Genomic DNA, 27,634 nt, shown 5'->3' with positions numbered 1-27,634 from the left:
AAAAAAAAAAAAAAACAATCAGACGACCGCAAAAAAGGGAGTTGGACATGTTTAATCACGAGTATGATGACCGACCAAAGGATGACATGAAGTCCTGTTGCCAATTAATCAAAACCATAACAAAATTTGTTTACCACAACCCAGTGCCGGATATAACAGTTGAACCCGCGTGGGTGTATATGCAGTGCCCTTCTAAAACAAAATGTGGTTTTACGAAATTTAAAACCAGTACTGTACATGTATTAAAGGCCGGATCAGACAAACAGGTCAGAAACGGGAAGATCAAATCAGAAGCTGGAAGCATGGAGAGTAAAAGCGTTAATAACTCCAACATTTTCCTCTTTGCCCTTTCGTTCAACTTGATCCTTACGCTGGGTTCACTTGGCTTCACCAGCTATTCTTTGCACCGATTAGTATCACGTGTAACGGCAGTTGAACAAGATTTACTTGTTTTAAATCATCCGTATCGGCTTGATAATCATGGGCTTATTAAACCAACCTCTACAAATTCACCTCTAAATGAAGACAAAAGAAGAAATCTCTTCAAAAGGGCCGTCGATGGATCATCCAAGTGTCGCGACTGTCACAGCGTTTGTTTAAACTCAAATGGGTCTCGAAAGGTAAGGAGCTCGAGATTTTTAGTACGTGTGACTTCCGTCTCGTTTCGCAGTTTTTGAGGTACTTATGGTTTTAATATATTCCCTTGCAAATTATAACTCAGTAGATTTATTTCTGTAGGTAAGTCAAAAGGAAAAGTGAAAAGTGGAAATTTGTCTTTGTTCATTTTATGTTGATTGCGTGCAGGTAACCAAAATCGAACGCCTTTTTTCGTCAAAGGTCAAAATGTACAGACAAAAAAAAAACTTCGATTAAAATCAAGAGAAGAAGTTAATTTAAAAAATATATTGGACTTGATGATAACAGTCAGAAGTGATATCTGAATTGCTTTGAAATGAAAGACAATGGCATTGTTGTAGGTTATCCGCTTAACTTCCTTTTCTATTTCATGGTGTACCGTAATTTTCTCAAAATCATTTTCACAACACTCGGTTACGAATCAAATTCCATTGTTTAAATGGCGAAAATAGTTCCGAAAACACATTTATCCCGGACATCGATCACTTATTTCCAAGTCCTTGATTTTCGAAAAGAAGCGCTGAATAGATACCAAGATTTGTGTAGAGAATGCATGATGGCTTTTTCATTTGTAAAATGTGTGAAAAGATTATATCTTTGCGTGGGATTTCGTCAAATTAAATGAACCCACCAACAGACCTAATGTTAATTTGTGATTAATTTGTGGCGAATATTCGACTTGCAAGTCTGTATTTCACTAGGTTTGTGTTCAAATGACTGTTTTAGCGGAGACCATGAATAATAACATTGTTTGCTTCCCACTGAGCTCGAGAAACCGAGAAGGCTTCAAGTTCACATGGCCTATAATCATGTTTTTGACCAGCCTTTTTTCCATTTCGGCGTTATTGTCAAGGTCGAACTGAAAAAAAGAATGATCTTTCCCTCTCAGGTATTAATGGTAAGTTCAAACAAACTTGAACACTTTTTTGTTCAATCAACAGAATAGCACAGAGGAAGGAAGTCAGCTGGAAAAGATTGTTTGTGTGAAAGGTATGATTTATATCCACTATGCAGGTACCAGATGGTTCTCCCGTGGCGATGAAACGCTTGGGGATTAAAAAACCCTTAAATAAATATCCTTTTGTGGGGCCGCGCAAACAGCTAAAGCAAATAATTCACATTGAACATAACACTGTTACGAATCCCAACTGGCTGGAGGCAAACCAGTTGGCTATTTACAATCGTGACAGAGGATCTGAACTCGGGGCTACCGTAAAACAAATCCAGGCAGCGGTCAGAGCGGAACTCGAACCCGGGACCGCTGGATTGCGAGTCCCACGCGCAGACCACTCGGCCTCCACGAAATGTTTCGGGATCGGCGGGAAACTAAGCCTCTTGTAGCAAGGGTTCTGTTAAGCCAGTCACTTCTACTGCTATTGATTGTACTTGGGCTCGAAGGTTTCCTATTAAATACTTCTTAACAAATTTCTAGACATCACGGTTTAGGCTTACCGAGGTCTTTTTCCACAAGTTAGTTCTCACGGCTTGGACAAAAGCCGCCAGGCACACCAAGGGATAGTCAGCCAATGAAAACGTTGGGAATTGAAAATTATTAAATCTAGCCGGAACTTAAACTTTCGTGGAGGTTTCCATTGAGGTCAGCTAGACTGCCCAAACATGACTATGGTGAAAAAAATTGTTAAAAACAAAACGAACCACAAAACTAAGCACAAGGAAATATATGTGTGTGCTGCCAGTTGACCGTCGGATAGCTATGAATGATGACAAAGGCAAGACAAACTGAAATTAATTAAATTCACATTAATTAAATTCACAACAACCCTGAAAAAGTGTGTCGGGTTATCTGCAACGTACTATTAAAAACGAAGCAATGCAAAAAAAATTTCGACGTTTTGAAATGTTGATTATGGTGGTATAACGTAAATCTGATGTAACTAAAAATTTATTGTTGTAAATTGAATTGATTTTTTTTTCTACTTCACAATTTTTACCGTATATATTTCAACGCTCGCGCTTTTTATTCACTAATTGTCAAAGATTGCAGACTGGCAATCGAAAGCTCGTAATTTTAAACTATTTTAACCAGAGAAAGTTTTTTAAAATTTTAAACAACGTTAATCCTTTAATCGGATTAAAACTGAAATACATCTTATCAGGATGTAGGTAGTAAACTAGCTGAAAGAAACTCATGTAGTCACGGCATTTTGAGTTGTTTTAGCCACTTACAAAATTACCTTAAAATTGAAGGAAACCTGAAAAAAGTAATTGAGATAGAAAAACACCAAAGAGATGATAATAAACGATAAAGGAACAGGGATGGCTAAAGATGGAGAAATTTACACGAATTGCAAACGACGAACTTGAAACATTTACGCTTAACTTTTCCAGATGGGCAAACCGCGATGAAGCTCCTTTAATTAAGTCTAAGGAACAGTTCAACGTAAGGTGTTTTCAATCCGCAAAAAAAAAACCTAATGCATTTTAAAACCAGCAAAAACATAGCTAAAAATTTATCATTTTCAACTGTCCCAAAATTAGACACGAACCATGTTTAGGTTCGGAAAAGATGTCACTCAAATCACATACATAAGGAGTTACATAAACAAACATCAATCGATCATCAAAGTTTTCATCGATGAAGTTCTCGCTACATTTATTTTTAATCCTATATGAACGTGTATATTGATTTCATCAGGTCGAATTGTACCTCCCGGTCCACCAGGCCCTCCCGGCCCACCAGGCTCTCCCGGCTCACCTGGCCGTACTGGCCCACGAGGAAGGAAAGGAAGTAAAGGAAGTAAAGGTTCAACCGGTCCCCAGGGAAAGCGAGGCAGGAGAGGACTTCCGGGACCCCCTGGGGCTGCAGCAAACCGTACCGAAGGATATCATTTCGGTAAGAGTTTCTATTTAAATTGAGAGCGAATAATCAAATTGTTTTCTGTGGTGCGCGCAACACCGACAAATTAGATAATCTGAACAAGCGTATTCCTAGGTTTATACTATAGGACTACAGCTCTCCGTATGACATTTTACTCAGCAAAGTTAACTTAAAATCTTTATTCATTAGACGCCTGCAGAATTTCATGATTATACTATATAAGAGTCTGTTTTTTGCTAATTATCCAGGTTATTTAAAAGATATGTTCACCGTACGGTTTTCATCCTGTAATTTGCGCGATAATCATATTCTGGCCCTTCCCAACCCAAAAACAACAACTTACGGTCTGCACTCTTTTTCTTACATAGCTAGCAAAATATGGAACTCTCTCCCAGACACTTACAAAACATCAGATTTTCTATAATACAAGCAGGAGATCCTCAAATATGAAGCCTTTCCACAGTAGATCTAGTGATAGTTCCCTCTGTATGCATAATATTGAAGTTAGTTTAGAAGTAATAATGGTATTGTGATACAGCATATTTTAATATTACTTTATTTTACGGTTTCTTTCTATAACTTATTTTCTCGAAGATATTAGCTCTACACCGAGCTACTCTGTAAATTTCCAGGATAAATAAAGTATATGTATGACTGTATGTATGTATGTAGTAGGCCAGCTCAGCTACGAGGCTAGCTGTGAGCATGATCGTGGTAATGGAGAATTTGCGGCAACAGAAATATTTAGCGTGACATGAACAGCTCAACTTTCTTCAACATTTTTGGAAATTTGGTAAATGCCGCAACACAAACGCAAGGTTGATAAGTACATAGAATCTAGCTATGTCATATATAAATGCTCTTATTGGGGCACATGCTAGATAGAGATGATCTTAGTTCACTTTTATTCCGCGAGTTTCTATTTATTGCTTTTCGAAGCAGGACTGATAAGCTGTGTTTTAGATGCTGTGCAGTTGTAAAAGTTATTCAACAATGACCAAAAAAAACACAAATATTTTTCTTCCAGAAAAACCGCATTTCATCTCAAAACCTTCTTCCCCCGCGGTGACAGTCAGGGAGAAACAACATGTCATTTTACCGTGTAAAGCAGCTGGGTTCCCACAGCCGGTAATCACGTGGTACAAGAATGGTGTCGTTATAGAAGAAAAACAACTGGTCAAGACAGGCCATCTGGAGTTTAAGGAAATCCAGTTTGAAGACCGCGGTATGTACACTTGTACAGCGGAGAATCTGTTGGGTAGAGATCAGTTATCATATAACATAACTGTACAAGGTATGTTTAAAAGTAATAAATAATAAATATCTTCAACCCCACTGTTAGAGAAGTTCCGGCCCCAAACGAAGCACTTGCGCGACTAGGCTACTTGCAGTCTTATAATGGTCATGTGGCGCGAAAACACGAACCCATGTTTGTCTCTGGACGAAGTTGGTTTTGCCGAATTAATAGGTCAAGCAATCAAAATTTGACAAACCTTTTTTTTTTCTCTTTAGTTGATACTTTATCTGCTTCAGTCACCACTTTTGGCATTTTTTATGCCTTGAAAGACAATAAAGCAAGTTCAGTTATAGCGTGCGAGCAGTCTCTCAACCGTTACGGTAGTCGCGAAAGGTGAGTCAGCGAACGAAGCGAGCTAGTGAAGGGCCTGGCGCTCATTCTCACCGGTTCGCTTAGCTCGCCGACATTCGCTTCGTTTGCCGACACCAACCACGAGAATCTGTTCGCTGGCTAGCAAGTTTATAGCAAGTTCTCGTATGATAATAACTTCACTCTTTGTTCTGTTTATGTCACTGCCAGTACCAGCAAAATTTGTCACGAAACCAGAGAAATCTGTAACTGCTTACAAATCGAGGGACACCCTGATAAAATGTGACATTTTTGGCTACCCCACCCCTGAGGTCAAATGGAAAAGATCGGAAAAGACCATTTCAGTGGACCGACATGTTATTTCTGGTAACAACCTTACGATAAAAAACACAACAGAGGAAGATAAAGGTACTTTTTCGTGCTGGGGAGTTCAACAGTTGGACCGTGAAAAGATCAAAACTGATCCAGAATTAATAACGATCGAAGTTAAAGACGTAGGTAAGCTAAGAATCCGTGTAAAGAGAAAATATCTACGACAGCTGAAGGTAGAGTATGTTTTACGATTTAACGCCAGGTGGTAAATAAATACTATAAATATCAGATCTTCTTGGTTGGGATTTGAGTAAGGTGCTATAGTCTTTCCAAAGTACCGGTTATTGGTGGCGTGGCTTCTTTCGATTTAAACCCGATCTTATATATTGGGCTGATTCTCATCGATCAATAGAGTTGTTTACACTTAAGAGTCATAAAACCAAAACCAAAAGTTATCACTGAATAGCCAATCACAAAGGACACAGACAATCCGGTAAACCAATCAAAACGCGAAGTAATTACCTGTAGCTGACGCGGAGCACGGGAAAACGAGTGCGAACGAGTTACTATTGGTTTTGATTTCACTTCTGATTGGATGAAAAAGTGGCGCGAGTTTTTTTAAGCCAATCGTGTAGCATAGTATGTGCAAAACCAATTACTTTTTGACACTCAAATGAAAACTGCTGTAGTTAAACTAATAGGTCCAAGTTGATCAATGAGCAACCATTTTATACACTGTAACACAAACCCATTCCTGACTGTAACAGGTTCAAGTTTGTTTTGCTCATCTACAGAAGAGCTCCGAACAGTCCAATATCTATGGCAATAGGTCTGGATGGTAGCAGACATCTTAAAATTTTGAGAAACAACACAACGTTTTTTAAAAACATGTTTCAACAGAATCTTCTGTCATCTTCAGTTTAAATTACAAAGTACAGAGTTCAATATATAGTGTACGCAAAATGCTAATTGACTATAAGAACAAAAGGAAACGTGGCAATGTAAAATATTACAAAGAAAGTTTTAAATTAACATGATAAAGTTGATGATTTAGTGTAGGTTTTTTTTTTGTTTCCTTTTGTTCTTATAGTCAATTCGAGTTTTACTAGCACATGTAAGCCTAAGCCGATATACCCACACACTGTAAGATGTCGATAATTCGCGCCTTTTTTAAGAATATTTCCCAACAATTGCCGCTTTTCATGTGACGTCATCATTTTCCAAATAAGAAATTACCAATCCTTCTGAAGTTTTAGTTTCGTCAGATGTAAGACCCTTTAATAACTTGGTGTTTTGCAACGTTTAAGCTCGACAGGGTTCTCATTATGTAATAAAGCAGGTTTGAATTTCCAAGGTTATGCGTTGCGTGACATTAAAATGGCGGCCCGATAAGGCTCTCGAGTAGTCAAAAAAGATGAGTTATTGCTCAAGTTTTTGCCAACTAAACAGTTATTGTTCTAGAAAAAGTATTAATTTGAATGTGTCGGAGCTCTAGAGTAATAGCTTTTCGTTTCAATAGCAAAACCCAATGACAGCTGTTTCTATTACTTTACGGCTGCCATGTTTGTGTCCCTCTGAGGGGCACAGACACGGCGACTCCATAAAAAGCTCTATCAGTTTGTGTGAAACACTTCTCCGAATAACGGGAGAATGAAAAACTGCACAGACCTAAATCTTGGCGAGGTTGTTTATATATCAATCATCTTTCATATCCCAGCTTCTTGACTTAATTTATTGAATGGCTATGATTTTTATTTTTGATGGCGTGACACTGCAAACCAGCCATAGGACCATCCTCGGAGACCCAGGGGCAGCCAGTCGGGACAATGCGAGATTTTCATATTTTCGGGCGAATCAAAGTTTACAACAAGAGCGGGAGAGCGGAGCTCTCCTGTTCTAGACGTAAGCTTTCGCCCAAAAATGTCGCGTCGTCCCCAGTAGCTGCCCCTGGGTCTCCGAGGATGAAAAGCACCTTACTGCATCTGGCTATGTTGTTTACTTATTTGTAATTTATTTCTAATTACTTGTCCCTTGGGAAATAGTTCGCTTCCAGGACGCCTTGGAATTTAATCAAGAAATACGCAACAGGCCATTTCCGAGTTTGTTTGTGCCTCTGTTTTAAAACGAGTCTTCTTGGAAAACCTTTCTCATAAAAATGAGTTTCATTTGCATGAACATGAACCTGTAGGCAGAACTCATTTTCATATGAATGGTTTCGCACGGAGACTCGTTTTGACACCGGGGCAAAAGGCAACTCGGAATGGTCTATCAGGCCCGGTTCAAACGTCGAACTTTACATGTGCCGAGCCGAATACCAATTTGGGTCGACCCAAATAATTAAGTTCAGCAGTTGATTCAATTGAACCTAATTTAGTCGGACTTAATTGCAAAAATAAAAGAGACACTATTGCAAACGGCGGTTATTGCTGACCAAAATGGCAGAAAAATGCGGGAAAGACAAATTGTGGAAGAGCTCGTTTTTCTTGCAAGCGCGATCAAGGAGGGCAGAAGAAGGCGACTCCAGATGTGGTTAGCATTAAACAACCGAAGACGAGTCTTCAATTTGGTTTACCTTCTATTATTGGTTATTCGCAAGGGAACATCACAGTTCCTCGTCCAGTTCGTTGTTGTCGTCGGTTTCGTCAAAATTCATTTATTTTGTTATTTTCTCTCTAAAACGTGACTCGCAGCACGCAACCGTGCTACCTGCTTTCCAACTTGCTACACTCTCATCATTTGCCATGAAATACGGCTGATACCGTATACAGTATATATGTCGTGCTCTCGAAGTAAGAAGACTAGACATATCTCTTCGATATTCCCGCCATTTTTTTTCTCCAAAAAGATCCAAACAAGCTGTGTGCGCATGACAAATATAGGAAACATGAAAAACTCTGGGTAAAAATGAATTTATTTAGTGTCTTTGTAACGTATGGATTAGATTCGGCACATGTTAAAGTTCGACGTATGAACTAAAGTCGATCTTTTGCCGTTCTTTTCGACAAGCCCGGTCGAATACAACGGCAGGTCGACCCAAATACAAACCGGTCCAACCTAATTGATTCAAACGTCGAACTTTACATGTGCTTTACCTTTTGCCTCTGTGTCAAAATAAGCCTTCGTGCAGAGCCATTTATATAGAAAAATGTTTCCCCTACAGGTTCATTTTCATGCAAATCAAAGTCATTTTCATGTGAACGGAGACTCTTTTTGAAACAGAGACACAAGGTAACTCGGAAATGGCCTATTACCTTTGAGATAAAAGCAAGAGCCAACGATAGCGTTTTCGCATTTCTTTAGTGAATCCGCATATTGTTTCAAGTCCTTCCAGTGAAATTCAAGTGCAGAGTATCGGTGATTCAGTCAATTTAGCTTGTTCTGCTAGTGGCTCACCTCTTCCTGATGGTAAATGGTTCAAAGACGGGCGACCTCTTGTTCCGACAGCAATACAAAAGGAACAGAAGTTAACAACGAGTAAACTTGTCATTGATCAGTTCAAACCGAGTGACTCTGGGATCTACACGTGCTTATTCCACAATGACATGAATAGGACAGTGGAAGCTGATACAAATCTAAGTATGTACATGTAATTTACTTAACAAAAACAAGAGCTTAAAACTAAACCTCAGAGTAACTGAAGCTCGGGAAGGGTCCCTTCCTCACTGTTTAGACTTTCACTTCTTGACTCAAAACCAGACCCCATGGTAATTGAAGTTTGGTAAGGGTTCCTTCCCGACGCTTTAAGCTTCCCCTTAATAGGACATCAAACTCGACTCAAAACTAGACCTCGGGGTAACTACTGTAATCACTATAAATAGCAGATCTTCTGAGAGTTGCACCGAACCTTAAAGTTGTGAATGCATTATAATTGTTTAAATTTGAGAATCCTTCTATCAATCAATTTGTTTTTAAAAGTCTTAGCGAATTGTGGTGATCCTGGTGATCCAATTAATGGACAAAAACTTGGCTCAAGTTACTGGACTGGTGAATCTGTGACGTTCATTTGTCATCCGGGATACCGCTTGATTGGACCGGCCGTTAGACGGTGTTTGCCGTTTGGTAAATGGAGTGGTGTACAGCCTTCATGTATTTCTGGTAAGAGGTTTTGATGATGTACGTAATGATGTCGTAATAGGTCTGCTTACAATAACTGGATGTACGAATGCACCAGTACGGAGGCGGCGCGGCCAGGTGGCCTTGATTTAATTGTAATCTGGGGTGCCGGCATGCTTCCTATTCGACCAAAAATTCTTTTTTGAAAAGTGACGAATTGAAATGTATTTGCCAGAATTTTAGAGAGCGCAAAACAGGACAACCTTGCCAGGACCCTCCCCAATTTTCGAAAATATAATTCAGGGGATTTCTGAGCCATTTGATTTCAGTGCTGCCGGAATTTCTAGAAGTTTTTGGTTGAGGGTTTCGCATTTTGGAATTAAACAATTGTCTCATTTTCCAGACGTTGTTCCGTTTCGAAAGTTCCGCAATATTTGGTCAAATGGGAAGTGCCATTGGGTTGAAGCCCTCCATCTATCCACTAAATAGATTTGTTCTCCGTAAACTCGAGTTCAATTTTTATAAAAAGCCAACTGGTCTATCATATGTTTCATCTGTTTGAGTTGCCTGTTTTGGAAATTGCCATCTCGAAGCTAATAAGTGTTTGACATTGCCAACGTACATCTGGTTTTTTGAGTGGTTTTCAATTGAGTGTCCTAAAACCAAAAGCAAAACCAAAGTAATCACTCTAGCCAATCACAAAAGACACAGACAATACAGTGAAACAATCAAAACTCGAAGTAATTACGTGTGTAGCTGACGCGAAGCTCCAGAAAACGTGTGCGAACGAGTGCGAGTAGTCATGGAGTTCTAGCTGTGCCATATATAAATGTTCCTATTGGGGCATATGCTAGGTAGAAAAGGTATTAGTTCACGTTTTTGTCCGAGTTTCTATCCATTGCGCAGTTCGAAGCAGAACTGAGTAGCTGTCTTTTGGATGCTGTTCAGTTGCACAAGTTATTCAACGATGACTACTACAACAAACACAAACGTTTTTCTTCCAGAAAAACCGCATTTCATCTCAAAACCTTCTTCCTCCGCGGTGACAGTCAGGGAGAAACAACACGTCATATTACCGTGTAAAGCAGCTGGGTTCCCGCAGCCGGTAATCACGTGGTATAAGAATGGTCTCGTGATAGGAGAAAAACAACTAGTGAAGACAGGCCATCTGGAGTTTAAGGAAATCCAGTTTGAAGACCGCGGTATGTACACTTGTACAGCGGAGAACCTGTTGGGCAGAGATCAGTTATAAGTTAACGTGACTGTAGAAGGTATGTATAAAAGAAAAAATCGGCTCTAGCGTCATTGTTAGAGAGATTCCGACCCCAATTAAAGAACTCGCTTGACTAGGCTATTTGCACGACTAATTATAATAGTCATTTGGCGCGAAAACATGAGCCCATGTTTGTCTCTGGACAAAGTTGATTTTGCCAACTGGAAGTTAATATGTAAAGGAATCAAACTTTGTAGGCATTTTTTTCTGTTTAGATGACATTTCTTTGCTTCAGTCACTACTTTTGGCATTTCTCATCGATTAAAAGACAAAAAATTAAGGCAAGTTTATAACAAGCTCTCGCATGATAATAACTTCACTCTCTGTTCTGTTTATGTCACTGCCAGTACCAGCAAAATTTGTAACGAAACCAGAGAAATTTGTGACTGTTTACAAATCGAGGGACATCCTTATCAAATGTGACATTTTTGGTTATCCCACCCCTGAGGTAAAATGGAGAAGATCACCCAAGAACCTTTCCGTGGACCGACATGTCCTCTCTGGTAACAAGATAACGATTAAAAACGCAACAGAGGAAGATAGAGGTGTTTATACGTGCTGGGGAATTCAACAGTTGGACCGTGAAAAAATCATTACAAATGCAGAATTTATAATGATCGACGTTGAAGACGTAGGTAAGCTAAGAAACCGTATAAAGAGAAAATGTCTACGACAGCTGAAGGAAGAGTGCTCTTCCCGATTTATCACCAGGCAGTAAATAAATACCGTAAATGTCAGATCTTCATGGTAAAGCGCGGGGAAAACGTGTGCGAACGAGACACGACTGGTTTTGGTTCTACTTATGTTTGGATCTAAACGTGGCGCGAGTTTTTTAAGCCAGTCGTGCTGGATAGTAAGGGATGGACCATTTGACTTTTGAGAGGGTGTGTGGCTAATTTAGAACAAGCACTGTTTTTTTTTAACCCTTTCAGATCACGCACTAGAAAACGTTTTTTTTCGTAAGGCTATATCGCAAAAACTTCCATCTATCACGGTCTTTCGCTTCCTGCTCTACCTCATTTCAGCTCGTGCAGCCCAGATCTTTTCGCTCAGCCTCGGCAGTTCTCCTCCACGTAAACTTCGGTCTGTCGCGTCTTCTCTTGCCTTCGGGGGTCCAGGTGAGAACGACTCAGCAGTTGTTGTCTTTCTCTCTCCTCAAGACGTGACCGATCCATCTCCATCGCCTGACCTTCACAGTTTCTGAGATGGGACTCTCTCTAGCTCTTTTATAGAGTTCACGGTTGATGATGGTGTGTGGCCAAAATATGTCGAGGATTCTCCTTAGGCATTTTCTGTGGAAAACATCCAGACGCTCGATGTCTGCTGATGTAATCCTCCACATCTCAGCGCCATACAGAAGAACAGAGGTCACACAGCTCCTGAGGACTCTCAGGTTGGTGTGCTTTCTGTACATCTTTGATCTTCAGACAGGATTGAGAGTGGGATATGTCCTTCTTCTTCTTCTTCGATTAACAGCCTGCGTTTGATGTCTTCGCGTGACCCACTGACTTTATGGATTGTAGCTCCCGGCCTAGGTAGATGAAAAAGTTGACGTCTTCACCTTCTAGTCCATCAATGGAAATCGCTTCAGCGACCTTGGTATTCGTTCCTAGCACCTTTATCTTGGTGGTGTTGATGCAGAGTCAGGTGTACCTTGAGACCTGATGGAGGCGGCTGTGCTTCTCTTGGAGATCTTTGTGCCGGCTTGAGAGAAGGGCTATGTCGTCTGCATAGTCAAGATCCTCTAGGAGCGTGGTGAGTTTCCCTCTTAGACCTCTCCTGGCATTGGTGGTGTTTTTCATTGTATAGCCGATGATGAAGTTGAAGAGAAAACCAGACATAACGCAGCCCTGCTTGACGCCTGTCTCTACAGGAACCTTTCCGATGTACGGCCTTTTTCAACAATGCAGCAGGTTCCTCCATCATGAAGCTCTTGTATGATGTTGACGAAGTTGTCAGGAATGCCACAATGCCTAACAAATGTTCCAGAGCTTATCTCTTCTTACACTATCAAAGGCATTCTTGAAATCGATTAAACCGATGCACAAGGGTGTTTGCCACTCAGCACCCCGTTCTCAGATATTTCTAAGGATATGAATGACCATAAATTTTTCAGTTCTTCCCATCTTCTTCGGTGGGCGGAGCCTGTTCTTGCAATAATCTTTTCTCGACTCCTTTCTGCATCCTCATCAGGTTCAAGGCGATTGCAGGGCGTGCTTTCAGCATTTCTGTACTAATATTGTCAACACTAGGCACTTTACCACTTTTCAGTCGAGATATGGCTCGTCTCTTGGATCCCGTTACGTATCCATCTCTATGGATTCTTCGCAGTAGTCGAGCTGGCATCCTTCAGGAAGATCGGTTTCTTCACAAGCCACATTCAGGATTTCATAGAACTGCTCTTTCCACCTTCCAAGCACCTCTTCCTCTATGGCGGATGACTTTACCATTTTTAGTCCGTATTCCAGTGCTTGGCTTCTTGAGGCATCCGCGTCACGGTAGCGTCGTCTTCATGCAGAGCTCTTTCATGATCAGATTATTCTGGTGCACTGCTCTTTTCGCCTCTTCTGCGACTCTTTCCGAGGTCCTCCTCTTGTCTCTCTTGTTTGCTCTTGGCTCTTTTTCCCTTCCTTGTCTTTCATCTGGCGCATTTATCATTACTTTATTTACATGCGCTGTCTGTTTTTCCTCACTCTTTTCGAGCTGCAGTTCACAACGCTGTGTTTTAGCTCACGCCTTTCCTCGATGCAGTTAACGTCCCAGACGGAGGGGCTCAACCAGTCCTTCCGTGTCCTTGCTCTTTGTCCGAGTGTTTCAGCCCCCGTGGTGCGGTGGCAGACACAGTAAGATGTTGATTATATGCGCCTTCTGTTATGAATATTTTCCACCGAAAAACGCACGCTACTTAATAGCACCTTTCCGCGTTGGCGTATGTTGTTTAATAATTTATAATGGCCAATTTGCCCTATGAGACGCGCCTGCAGGGAATTATGGTAGTTGTGTTTATCAAAACAAATATCCAGACCAACATGATGAATACAGCTACCATGATTCCCTGCAGGCGCATCTGGGCTATTAATTTCTTAGTTACTTGTCCCTTGGGAAATAGTTCGTTTCCAGGACGCCACGGAATTTAATCAAGAATATACGCAATTACCTTTGGGATATAAAAAGCGAGGGCCAACGTTATTGTTTTCTTATTTATTTAGTGAATCCATACATTGTTTCAAGTCCTCCCAGTGAAATTCGAGTGCAGAGTATCGGTGATTCAGTCAATTTAGCTTGCTCTGCTGGTGGCGCTCCTCTGCCTGATGGCAAGTGGTTCAAGGACGGGCGACCTGTTGTTCCGACAGTAATACGTCAAGAACAAAAGTTAACAACGAGTAAACTTGTCATTGATCAGTTCAAAGCAAGTGACTCTGGGATCTACACATGTTTATTCCACAATGACAAGAATAGGACAGTGGAAGCTGATACAAATCTAAGTATGTACATGTCATTTTCTTGTTCATGTATACGTATCAATGAACACATTTTCTCAACAACCACTTTCATTGAAAAAGAGTGTTTAAAGATTGCCGAAAGCTTATGTTTTTAATCTTTTTTAACCAGAGAACGTTTTTTCACTTTAATATTATCCAGACCAAGAGCTCAAAACTAAACCTCATGGTAATTGAACTACGGGGAGGGGGCCTTCTCCATACTTTAGGTTTTCCCTTCTTGACTCAAAACTAGACCACAGGGTAACAGTGACTTAAGGCTTTCCCTTCCTGACCCAAAATAGACCTCAGGGTAATTGAGGTTTGGGAATTGAAGGGCCCCTTCCCCACACTTTAAACTTCCCCTTGATAGAAAATAAAACTTAACTCAAGACTAAACCTCGGGGTAACTCCTGTAATCGTAACAAACAGCAAATCTTCTAAGAGTTGCATCGAACCTTAAAGTTGTGAATGGAAAAGAATTGTTTAAGTTTGAGCATCCTTCTATAAATCGATTTTTTAAAAAAAGTGTTAGTGAATTGTGGTGATCCTGGTGCTCCAATTAATGGACAAAAACTTGGATCAAGTTACTGGACTGGTGAATCTGTGACGTTCATTTGTCATCCGGGATACCGCTTGATTGGACCGGCCGTTAGAATGTGTTTGCCGTCTGGTTACTGGAGTGGTGTACAACCTTCATGTATCTCTGGTAAGAGGTGTTGATGATATTTTAATGACGTCATAATAGGACTGCTTATTATAATTAGATGCTAGCGGTGTCGAGTGGCTTACACGTAGGTACCGGTCTTGTTTGTAATTCAGAGGTCCTTGGATGCTTTCCATTAGTCCAAAATTTCTCGTTTGGATTTAAGGACATTTCCAGTGACAGTTCAATAGGCGATTTGTACTGATGTTGGCGTCATTTGACAGCAACTACCAGAATCCCTCCGTTTTTCTGTTTCTTATGCTAATAAGGGCAACTGTTTTCAAAAAACCCAATTCACTACAACTGGGGCTTCAAAATTCAAACGATAAAAAGAAAAAGAAAGGAATTCTAGTAGTTGTAGTCAAATGACGATATAGTGCAAATCTGCTATTCCCGTTCACATTCGGTTTTTCTAACTGAAATCAAAAGAATATGATCAGGATCATAATCTTTTCTACTTTACTCTGTAACCTATGTGTGAACAAGAATATTTTCAGCCTAAAGTCGAGAGAAAACTAAAATATCTAGCTTTGGCATGAAAGCGATACATTATTAAAGAAAAAAGCAAACAAATAAACAAAATAAATGGAAGAGAATGTAGTTCAGGCCATCCTTTAGGTGACCCTTAGGTTAAAGACAACTTATATAGCAAAGTTTACTTGTTTTGGATCATGCTTTAGCTAGCGATCCAGCTCTCATTAAGAAACCTCGAGGTGGTAAGCATGACAGGCATGACATGTACCCTTACAAATTTCTTTTTTCGACAGGGAAACACCCCCCAGCGCAACCACCTATTGGAGATTTGTCCAGCAGGGTTGTTCACCTGGAAAAAATACATGGCATTTCTCTATCACGTGCCTCGCATATACTTCCAACAGGTAGGTACACATAGATCGCTTGCAGTGCAGTTATTTCCATAGGTGGCTCTGAGCTCGTTAACGGAGCGTCCGTATTCAAACAGAAACAAAACCGGTATCGCAGAGGTCATGGCTTCGAATCCCGCTCAGGCCTAAATTTGTTTTTCAGGTTTTAATTTCAGAACTGCTTAAGTTGTGTACATAACTGCGATGATCAATCATGTCTCCACATCTTTCATATATTCACTTGTACTCAGCCGATAGTTGGTCGCTATATCGACCGACTGTCGACCGACTGTTGACTGACTGACGACCGACTGTCGACCAATTGTCGACCGACTGTCGACCGAGTATCGACCGAGTGTCGACCGATAGATATATCGCTCGACAATCGACCGACTCTCGACGGTTATATCCACCGACATATCAGTCGAGACTACCTACAGTAAACATGATCCACCTCACTACTATAATTATCTTTAGTATAATTCAGAGCTGAACAAAGAGTTTCCAGCAATCTGATTGGTCGAGCGATTACTTATATATATGGGTTATTGACTAAGTGTGAGGTCAGGATGGTTGGATATTGGCCAAGTTCTTTTTTAGTTCAGAAAAAGAACGAGGCCAATATCCAGCCATCTTGACCGAACAAGCTTGGTCAATAAAGGATTTATTATACGGCTATTTCGGGAAAATTTTTCTTGCGGGACACGACGGGTAGTCCCGAGCGGGCAAGATAGCTGCATCTTGCCCGCTCGGGTAGCCAATCACAGCGCAGGAGTGATTCATCTTGCCCGCTCATGGAGCTAGCCATATAATAATTAGCTCTTATTAACCAAGCTGGAGGTCTGTATGGGAGAATCTTGACCGAGGTCGTGAGTACAGACCTCACTGCGTTCGGTCTGTACACGCGACCGAGGTCAAGATTCTCCCTTAGCTCGGTTAATAAGATGTTTATTATATGGTAAAGAAGAAAACTTTAATTCGTTTAATGTAACTGGTTTGCCGACAGTTCGCTTGCGAACGGCGATGAGCTTAACTTAAACCTGCCGAAATTTGCTCGTTCTCTTTACTTGTTTGTTTTGTCATCAGGCTTTTTGGCAGTGCCATAAATGATTGAGAAGAAAATAAAGAAAATGGTGAATATTTTTGTATTTTTGTTTGCTACTTTGTCAACGCAAAATGAAACTGGTCTAGCTAGATGCCGGTCTAGATGGGAAAATCTAGACCGCGGTCAATATCGATTTCAGCCAATCATATTCGTGAATTCGGTAGTTCCCAGTCTTTGTGAGACGCAGCCATATAATAAGACGTTATATTAACCGCGCCCCGCGGTTTAAATAACATTTTCGAGGCCTGGTTACTAAGCTCCCATCTTTGCCATATCGGCAAGTAAACATGGTGGACAGTTGCTGAATCAAATTTTTATTTATTCGAAAGACATCACTCCAAGTCCAGGATATTTGGAAGGATGGAGAATTTTCAAAATGACTGCTGTCGCCCTTGGACCAAAAATCCTTTCAAGAACTCGTATTCAAGGAATCGCAAACGCAGTGGTGACGTTGATCACCAGCAGGTCACATCGATTGACCGAAATTATTTTTCTTCACACTAAAGCTACTCATTTTTAGAGGATGATGACAGCTGTGAATGAGGTCAAAAACGATAAAAGAAAGGTGCGGAATTAATTTATTTTCGTAGTGTTTCGCTTGTTTGTTTTACTGCCGAACTTGATGTGTAAATTGATTCAAAATATCGTTTATTAAAACTTCGGCGGCATTCGTGTATGCAAACGAACAGTCTGTTTTAGTCGTTATTCTGTGTTTCACCTCTGAAAATTATACTAAAACAATTATTCGCCTCAGGCTTCGGCGAATAATTGTTAAATACAGACGCTCATTTTCCGAGCTTGAACTACCTGTTGTTTCTCTAGATCTCTCGAAATAATAATCAGGATCAAAAGAGAACGAGGAGAACGAAGGAGTGTTCAGCGTCAATTCAATCCTTCATATGCCAGTCATCTTTTGCAAATGTGCTCGCGGGGTATGTGATCAGAATAAAAAATTACCAATCCTTCTGAAGTTTTAGTTTCATCAGATGTAAGACCCTCTAATAACTTGATGTTTTGCAGCGTGCATTCCTGAATTTCCAAGCTTCGGCGCTGCATGACATTAAAATGGCGGCCCGATAAGGTTCTCGAGTAGGTCAAAAGATGAGTTATTGTTCAATTTTTTGCAAACTAAACAGTTCTTGCTCTAGAAAAAGTATTAATTTCAATGTGTCAGAGCTCTAGAGTGATAACTTTCCGTTTCGATGGCAAAACGCGATGACAGCTGTTTATGTTACTTTACGGCCGCAATATCGGCGCTCTTCCGAAGACCCTTCCGAAGGGCACCAACATGGCCTCTCCTCACAAAGTTCTATAAAACTGAGTGAAACACTTTTCTGAATAACGCGCGAATGAATAACCCCACAGACCTAAATATTGGCGAGATTATTTCTAATTTAATAATCTTTCGTATCCCAGCTTCGTGACTTAATTTATTGAATGGTTACGATTTTTATTTCTGATGGCATGACACTGCAAACCAGCCATTCTAGTGTTCCTTGTTTTAGTACAAGTTTGTTATACTTGATTGGGTAACAGTTGGAAAATTTTGCTTTCATTTTAGTCGCGTACTTGGTAGCGAAGCTGATTACGTCAGTGTCAAACCTAGCGCGCGCGTGGCGCGTAAACCACCTCTTGCGTGATGCGCAGACATGTGCGCATTAACAAAAGTAGGCAACCGTCCTTAAGGTGGCTTACTACAGTTTTGATGGATTAAAACAGCCAACTTCTAACTCCCTATTTACTGTTTGCTTAAGTCTTTTACCATTCTATGTGAAACTTGAACAATTAAACGTTAACAAATGGCCCAAGTGAACGACCGACTACCTAAGGAGAGACTGGGTACTAGCAGGTTAAATCACTTTTTTCTCAAAATCTACCCATATGACCCTAACTCAAAATTTCAGGAATAAGAAATTGGCTCTGATTTAATATTCATGCAAAGTAAAATAAAAATCTGCAAGACGGATTTTTCACAAACTAAGAAAATGAAAAATCAAAAATAGCTCAAAATTGGTCTTACAGATTTGTGCTCTAAACGTGATTCACCCCTACAAATCAACCGTGAAAATTTCATCATGGGTTGTACGGTAGGTTTTCGTGCAATACTCGATCGAAGACTTACTTTTACAACCTTGGACGAGTTAACAGATTGACGTCCGTTTTTTATGCATCTGTCCTCTTATTGATGATAAATTGCGTCATAACATTGTCAAACTGGCTGTGGAACCACGAGCAGCAGGCGAATGGCTCCGCAGTAAACTTTGACAATGTTATGACGCAATTTATCATCAATAAGAGGACAGATGCGTAAAAAAACTGACGTCAATTTGTTTTTACAATAACAAGACCCCAAAATGGTCAAATGCCAGGAATAAATGAGCAGAAAAGACGCTGTAAACTTGCCGTAAACAAAGATAAGTGAATTTCATTCAAAATGACGCGAACATTGTCAATAGCTTTTCTCGCTCTTTGATTGGCTACTCAAAAAAGCCATAAAATCTCATTGGTTAAAAAGTTGACAGTTTGACAGCTGAAAGTTGAACTTGAAAGTCTGCATAAATTAAAATTTTATTCGTCTGTGCTCTTATTGATGATAAAAATGAACCAATCAGCGCGCCAGAAATAAGACAGTTATTGTAAAAAATAGAATTGCGCATGCCCTTTATTTAAGTGCGCGCTCATGTGATGCCATTTATCGCGTGCGAGAAAGCAAGAGCAAATCAGAGCACTTTTACCGGCTGTTTATCGAGGTTTTTTAAACACATGTTTGAGCGGAGTTTGAAACTATTTCTACGTATACCGGAGTGATTTAACGCCTTTCAAGGGCTGAAGTGGTTTCCGTTTCTTCTTAGGGTTACTTGCGTCATTTTTGCACGCGCGATTAATACCGACGTCTGGCAGGCAATCATAGTGCGCGCTACTGAGTATCCGAAAAACTGTAGTAAGCCACCTTAAGTCTAAGCATAAACAGCACTATGGTCTAAACTAGTGAGACAATCTCAGATAGTGCAATGTGCAATGTATAGCTTTGGCATGGTAGCCACACAGGCCCTCACCCCTGCCCGGTTAACTCCCGGTTTGTATTTTTACCTTGGTACCTAGGGCTTTTCCCCTTTCAGGATGTGAAAGGACTGAAACCTTGATAAGACATTATCTTAGCAGTGTGTATGTTTCATGAGAGTATTTTCATTCTTTGTCCAAAAACAACATACAATTACTGTTTGTCAAGAGAGCTTTCAAATTTTAATCGGTTGTTTTACGTTGAGTTTCGTTCATTTAAAATTTAACAATATGTTGAAGTAGCAAACGTGACAATTTAGGGACCTTAAGATTGGACTACGAGTTCCAGATTGAGTACGAATACGATTTTCGAATTTCAAACCAGTGACGTTTCTAGAGTTCTCTCTCTTCATGCTGGTTTTAGGCAGAGAGGGTAGCTGATGGGATAAGATGGGTATGTGTTGTGATAATGTGAAGCCTGAAAACTAGAATTGAAAAGTCGTTCTCGCAATCAAATCTAAAATCGCCTTCTACTGTTACATTTCACGCCAACGTCTGTAACTTGATATATTTTTGTTTTCCTCGCAAAGGCATGTAACACGAAACCCTTGTTTTCTTGAAAGCACACGGATGTGCTTGGTTTCGTTTTTACCGCTGGAGATAAAGTTAAATATCTTGTGAGGAAATGGAAGTGGACCTTACGACTGTTTTATTCAAAACGCAAATTGTCTTTGCACTGATAAACACGAACTAATTTAATTATCAAATAGTCACGGACTACTACGTTCTTATCCAGCGGCCACCTTTGTGAAAACAATAAAACCGCTTTAAATTCATTCACGATGATATCGATGAATACAACTGAGAAAACCTAGCGTTTGAACAAGAAGTATTGAAGGTCAGCGCTATTCAGTTGACCGAGACCATATTCTGCATCAGTGAACAAGTCCCCTAAAAGACTGATTAAATTAATTTGCGCTTTCATTAGATGCTACAGAGTCTGCAGCATTCTTTGGGCACGTTCCTAGTTTCTTTTGTCACCACTAAATCGGGAAAGTTTCGGCTGAATAAGAACTTTTTGGTCTCTTTCATAGAGACAATTAAAAGAAGAAATAAACAAGCTGCTATGGAGAAGTAAAACGTTTCCATTCTTAATTTAAACCCTGGCAAACATACTAGTTGCTGCCGCATTGAGTGAGCCTGAAGCCAGCTCTCTATAAATCAGGAACATTACAGGGGCTTTTGCGAAACGCAAGGAATTGTGGTAGCGGTAAGATCAAAGTCGCAAGGAATTCAGAATTAAGATGCGCAGTCTGATCTTGTGCTGAAATTCCGGGTTTACTTGCAAGCGTTCTTGCATAAGAGCGTGAGTTTTGTCCGTAATAGAGCAATGAAAAACTGAATGTAATGAAGCTTAGTGCTGCCGAGTACTGTAATCCGAGAAGTTAAACAAACCAGTTTGCTACTGTTACCGACAATCAGGAGTTCTGTATGGGAACATCACTGCTCTGCATTGACACTCCTAACATCCTCCTTTCCTTCGGCAGCATTTTGTACCATTTAGGTAAACTAGTTTAGTTGATGATATTTGTTGAACCGAACTAGGGGTAATTCCAAAGGATACGCAGTCACAGAAGCGTGCTTTGCACTAAAAAGGGAGAAGTGACGTTAGCCGAGAAATAGCTACTGTCCTCTGTCATATCACGTGACAAATATAAAACTGCGTGGCTCTGGGGATGAAAACGGTGAAAACGGTGAAAACGGTGAAAACGGTGAAAACGGAGTGCATCACGCTAACGGTGTTAAAACGCATGCGTCTCACATGTTAGGTTCTACCACAAGGAAATGCACTCAGCGTTTGTGTGTGATACCGTATGAAATGTATCTTTCACCAAATATATAGTCGACACGAACGTTGACTAATCTGAGCATACGTTTTGGTTTTGTTCTAAAGAGAATAGTACCACAAGGATAGCAATGGGTTTTCTAAAACAAATATATAGCATTTTACTATAATTGCTACTAATCTCGCAATCTGATTGGCTAATTTGCCGTTGTCGATACAATACGTGGTGCTATTTTCCATTCATATCACATAGAGGTCAGTTGAAAGGAGTGTGAATTGGGTGGAACATTATAAATGATTTTCTTTGACGTAAAATATTGCGGTAAAAAACAAATCGAATGTGGTTTACCGTTGTCTTTACTCTTATCAACAACGATAAGCGACATCACAGTGGTCAAAATTTGTTGCTGTTCACAACATTTTGACCGCTGATGACGCATATCGTTGTCGATAAGAATACTGACAACGCTAAAGCATATTCGATTTGTTAATTGTGATGTTATCCATAAAGTAAGGTAGGTATGACACGTTTTTACTCAGTGCACACAGCCACCTACCCCACCCCAACCGCTTACTTGTCTCAAGACTAATTAATTAATTAATTAATTAATTAATCAATTGATATTAATTAATTAATTAAACAAACATTAAAGTTTACACCATATTGCCCTATTGCCTTAGGGAACGTCAACCCCCAAACCATCCTAATAGTGCACTCTGCACTAAAAATTGGAAAGATTAAGAATAAAGATAAACCTACCTTGCTCCATGTGCGTGTTTTCCTTGGTTCCCGTAAGGTTTCTAAGCCCATTTATGGAAATTTAGGTGGTTTTAAGCTTCACTGATTTGTCCTCTAGAAATCCTTACCCCTTTTCTATATGTCTGTATACAGGACAAAGCAGTAAAGCTAAAAAGCGCCTAAATTGCCATAATGGGCCTAAAAGCTTCACAGGAACTAAGAAAACACACACATGGAGTAAGGTGGGTTTATCTTTATTCATATTCCTTCCAATTTTTTTGGGTTTAAGAATGTAACCGTTTCTCCCATACAAATCCTTATATTTAGACTAGCCCATAGCCTGAATACGGACGCTCACTTGCGAGCTTGCGACTGACCTGCGGGGACTCATTACAGTGCGGCTACTAGAGCAGGGCCACCTAGAAGAAAAGTAACCAATCAAAACGTTAACTGAGAACAATGGACTGGTAGCTTCTCGCGACGGCAAGTGACGGTCTGTTCGACGTGAAAACATAAACGCTTTCGACTCCTCTGCATTATGTACACTCTTGATGGCGAGTTATCATAATTATAAATTTCGCTCGAAAAATTTAGCGCGAGAACTCATTTTGAGACAACTAAACCGAAACTATTAAAAAGCGTGCAAAATTTAGGATAGAAAATCAACAAATGGCAAAGTTTCCTGAAGCCCCGACCAAACGATCGCAACATGTCAACGCAACATATCGCAACATTGTTGGGCGCAACATGTTGCGTGCGTTTGGCCACCGTGTTGCGATGAGTTACGACATGTTGGGTGTTGTTGGCTCAAGTTTGAAAATGGTCAAATTTGAGCCAACAACACCCAGCATGTCGCAACATATCGCAACACGGTGGCCAAACGCACGTACCATGTCGCGCCCAACAATCTTGCGATATGTTGCGTTGACATGTTGCGATCGTTTGGCCGGGGCTTGAGAGGTTCGCAACACCTCGCACTTTGTTGGGTTTTCAATTTTGCAAAGCACTATTGTTCGTATTCTTCAATTTTATTGGTTTAATTGAGAAAAAGATCATTATTCGTTGTTCTCAAGTGACGTTCTGACTGGTCGACTCTTTTCCAAGTGGCCCGGTTCGAGTAGTCGTCCTATAGTAGTTTTGCAATCGGAAGTATTTCCAGATAGGATGTCAGTTAATGTTAATTAGTGGAAAAGACCAAAGGGTGAGTACATTTGGGAACATGGGAACTGGTTTACAACTTTAAAAATTCTTTGAGAGCCAGAAGCCGCTAAAATAGTGAGATTTGAAAGACTTTGAAACCACTTGATGGTGAACATTTAACTGCCTTTTTGGCGGTTTACGGTAAAATGATCATTAATTATTTGAAGGTTGGTAATTTCGCTCAAACTTCACTGAGAAGTCGCAATAGGAACTCATGTGGTAAATCTTAAGGTGGCTGGTAACAGTTTCCAGCATTCTCCAGCAGTTGTACTTTAACGGATCAATGCTACAACTCATGTCACAAAATTGGTATTACACAAATGCCCAATTATTGGTGAACAAGGTTGTGACCATATTCATGGCATAGTAGGTTACCATCGCAACGATATGACCTGTTAAAAACACCCATAATTTTAGCTTTAAGTGCTTATAGTTCAAAACCCATGTGAAATTATTAATTTCCGAATTGTGATAAGCATGTTAAGATACATGTTTTTGCAAAGTTAAAAAAAATCTGTACTGGGAAGATTCAGAGCCGTTTCAAACTTGAAAATCAAAGGTTTCTTTTTTCTTTTTTCAGACCCACCAGTCCAACCAATCCCACCAGTTCCACCAATCCGACCCAGACCAATCACACCAGACCCATCAAACTACGCGCTACGATTCCCGGGAACAACTAGTGATTACGTCATCAAGCGTGGCATGAAAAACCTCAAAGCCGTGACTTTCTGTGTGTGGATGAGAAGCAGTGAAGGCGGAAATGGAGGGGCACTGCTAAACTACGCTGTGCCTGGAAGTGACAACGAGCTGGTTTTAGATCGTCACGGCAACATTATCGTATTTGTGGGAGGCGGTTTCAGGTAAAAACATTTTCATAGCTACCCAAACGGGTGGTTGGATTTTTACTGCTGTTTAATTGCATGTGGTTAGCTTTTGTTTGTTGAAAAGGGTAGAGCTGTATGCATTTTTAGTATATGGCTAGTTCCGCGAGCGAGTGAGATGAACCGAATCCTGTGCTGTGATTGGCTACCCGAGCGGGCAAGATGGCGCTATGTTTCCCGCTCGGGATTATCCACTGCACGCGTGTGTCCCGCAAAATAATAGTGCTCTTTTTTCCATATTATAAATCCTTCGTTGACCAAGCTTGTTAGGTCAAGGTGGCTGGATATTGGCCTCGTTCGTTCTTGCGTCAGTTTATGGATCTCGATTCTGTCTTGGTCCATAAACACGCCAAACAAAAATCTATAGCGAAAGGTTGGCCAATGACCCATATATACTTCTGTTTATCAGTATAAAGTCAAAGTGTATTTTTAGTTTTCCGACTTTTCCGGAACGTTTCGTGTTCCTGATGTTATCGATGGACCTACCCAAAGTAAATTTAACTAGGCAAATTTTATCTGATTCAGTTCAGGAAACACAAAACATATTACCCAAAAAAACAGTTTCATTTTTTTTTTCATTAACTATAGCAGTCACCCTCATATAGCGAAAAATTTTTCTTATCCATGTTATCTCTGATTTGCACCCTCAACAATTTGTGACATATTCTGCTCATACTCAATCCAGTTATGGGGTGTTTTCGGATCCCTCAGCCGATTGCTCATCATTTTATAGCGGTGGACAGAAAAAACAATTCGAAAAGTATAATGAGAAGAAAAACTTACTTTGGATGGGTTTCCGGTAGGAAGACTCCTAACTCACAACCTAACCTTTTTTCTGCTTCCTTAAAAGGAGAACTTATAAATCTGCAAGTGACGGGAAATGGCACCACATCTGCGTAACATGGGAGAACACCGCTGGAAGATGGCAGTTGTTCAAAGATGGCAAGTCTGTGGCTTCTGGTAGTGATCTTAAAAAAGGTAGAGTTTTCCTAACCAACTAACAAGCCTCTTCCCATATATATATGGCCCCAAAACTAGCTTAATACTTATTTGTTAATCATAAGCCAATTTCGTGATGATCATCGTTATATACAGGTAAAAGATAATGAAATTGTTGATCAGATTCAGGATGTGTAAAGGGTGACTGCGTTCGTTACATACAGGTGACCGCTATATGCAGGTCAACTTAACAGTAAATATAAGGGACGATATTTGGGAAGTTGTGATCAGTAACCGTTATACACAGGGTGACCGCTATATACAGAGCCGTTATATACAGGTCTATACAGGTTTGACTGTAGTTGCAGTCTGATTGGCTGAACTATAGTGGACTGTCAGGTGCAGTGGCTGGAGGCTGTCTACAAAGTGGCGGGGTGCTTGGTGAGGGGTGCGGGGTGCGGTGCACGGGTTCCGGAGTACGCAGTATGTGAAATGCGGAGTATGGAAGATGCAGAGCTCAAAATCTACAGGTCCACTCTCCGATTACGTTCTGCTAGTCGCATCACTGCACAAGTACAAAATGCACTACAATTTTTTGCTTAAAAAATAGCACAGTGACAGATCTCTTCTTACTTAAAGAAGAAAACTAAATCCGTTGTTTTGCCAAACATTTTTGCAGGCCACGTGATCCGTGGCGGTGGAACCCTGGTACTAGGACAGGAGCAAGACTCGGTAGGAGGGTCCTTTCAAACATATGAAAGTTTTTATGGTGAAATGACAGGTGTCAACGTCTGGGATCGCGTGATACCTCACCAAGAGATTTCACGCTTGTCAAAATCCTGCCGGACTGGAACGGGAAACATTTTCAAGTGGAGCGACTTTAAAGCTCATGTGAAAGGCTCTGTGCAGATAATTCAGCGATCATGCCGGTAGCTGGTTAAAACTTCCAGAAAGATGTTAGTTCTGGCACGTAGCTACATATGATATAAGCTTTCTGAAGCATTTATCATTAAAGAAAAACGTAAAAAAACTATTAATTGATCGTAGTAATTCTTCGGCTCAGTTTTAGTCTTCTCTTTTGACTTGTGCTTGCGTAACCAAGTTACTGGGGTTAGTCGATCGGTTAACTTTTCGCAATTCCGCTATTTTTCAAGCGAATTTATCGTTTGTCGTCTCCAGGACAAAGTGTTTCGTCAATACGAGTGTTGCGCTAAAAGTGCCTGAACCGTTATTTCAAATAACTCAAATTAAATTAAATGATCGTGTGTTGTGGATCGAAAGGGTTAAAATTTCCGGTTCATTAGGTGGTCGGAGAGAGTGTTAAGGACCTTCGCGGCCAAAATGTCCCCACGTACAGACTTGCTACGCATGCGCCAGTCTTCTACTTGCATGTCATTGGTTATGAACACCGAGGAAGTGCGTGGTAATAGGAACAAACGGAATCATATGAAGGAAATCATCTCTGCCGTCTAGTTTTCACAACTTTCGCGAAATTTTTAAGGAAGACTTCCCATGAGAGTGATCAGCTGCAGATTGTTTCATAAGAAATAGAATCGAATGGGCTAATGCAAGAGACAATAGTCTTTTGCAGCAGTTGTTCACGTAACGTGCTTTTCAAGAACACACAGCCTCGCACAAATAAGCCCATTGCCCGTCCACACTAGGCCGGAGAAATTTGAAAACGCAGCTTTATTTCTACGGTTAGGCCTACCGTCCACACTAATCCGTCACGAAAACGGAGCTTTTCGAAAACGCTCTTCAAACCTGAGGAATTTGAAAACGCCGGCTTTACTTAAAATAATCAGTGTGGAAGGAAACATTTTAAACCCGAAGTTTTTCGAAAACGATAACGATAACGATAACGTTGCGATTAGCATGATATTTCCCTGCCCAAGTTTTCATTTGCATTTGAAAATTTAAGACTCACCACATTAGCCTCAGTTTCAAGCTACAGTCGAACCTTCGGTTGCAACCACCTCTCGTAAGCGACCAGTTTTCCAAAATACCAAACGTTTTCAAGTTTTCAAGTCAAATCACTATATCTGGAACCTCTTGTAAGCGACCACCTCTCCTAAGCGACCGCGTCCACTTTCAGAGCTCAACGTTAGAAATTTTCTTTTGTTATTAGTCCCCCGTAAGCGACCACTTGCGACCACT

At 40.5% G+C, this 27,634-nt stretch overlaps 1 protein-coding gene and 1 pseudogene across 2 annotated transcripts in view; both read left to right on the top strand.

The window, feature by feature from the left end:
• The first annotated feature begins 139 nt into the window (after positions 1 to 139).
• Positions 140 to 27,360, top strand: LOC145501658 (hemicentin-2-like; annotated as a pseudogene). The gene is made up of 16 exons (XR_014051256.1): positions 140 to 620; positions 1,578 to 1,626; positions 3,293 to 3,490; positions 4,503 to 4,769; positions 5,292 to 5,579; positions 8,694 to 8,969; positions 9,309 to 9,495; positions 9,870 to 9,946; positions 10,373 to 10,717; positions 11,067 to 11,354; positions 13,929 to 14,204; positions 14,728 to 14,907; positions 15,672 to 15,782; positions 24,238 to 24,517; positions 25,389 to 25,516; positions 26,157 to 27,360. The product of XR_014051256.1 is annotated as a hemicentin-2-like (transcript).
• LOC145499291 (uncharacterized) overlaps positions 18,644 to 27,634 on the top strand; it is a 189,210-nt gene continuing 180,219 nt past the window's right edge. Inside the window, exon 1 of the mRNA XM_081478791.1 lies at positions 18,644 to 18,721. The gene's annotated coding sequence lies outside the window, so the exon portion shown is untranslated. The remainder of the gene's footprint in view (positions 18,722 to 27,634) is intronic.

This window comes from Orbicella franksi, chromosome 10 (genome assembly GCF_964199315.1).
Source record: "Orbicella franksi chromosome 10, jaOrbFran1.1, whole genome shotgun sequence".
Lineage (NCBI taxonomy): Eukaryota > Metazoa > Cnidaria > Anthozoa > Scleractinia > Merulinidae > Orbicella > Orbicella franksi.
Note: the sequence above shows the minus strand (reverse complement) of the source record. Positions and strands in the feature narration are given on the sequence as shown.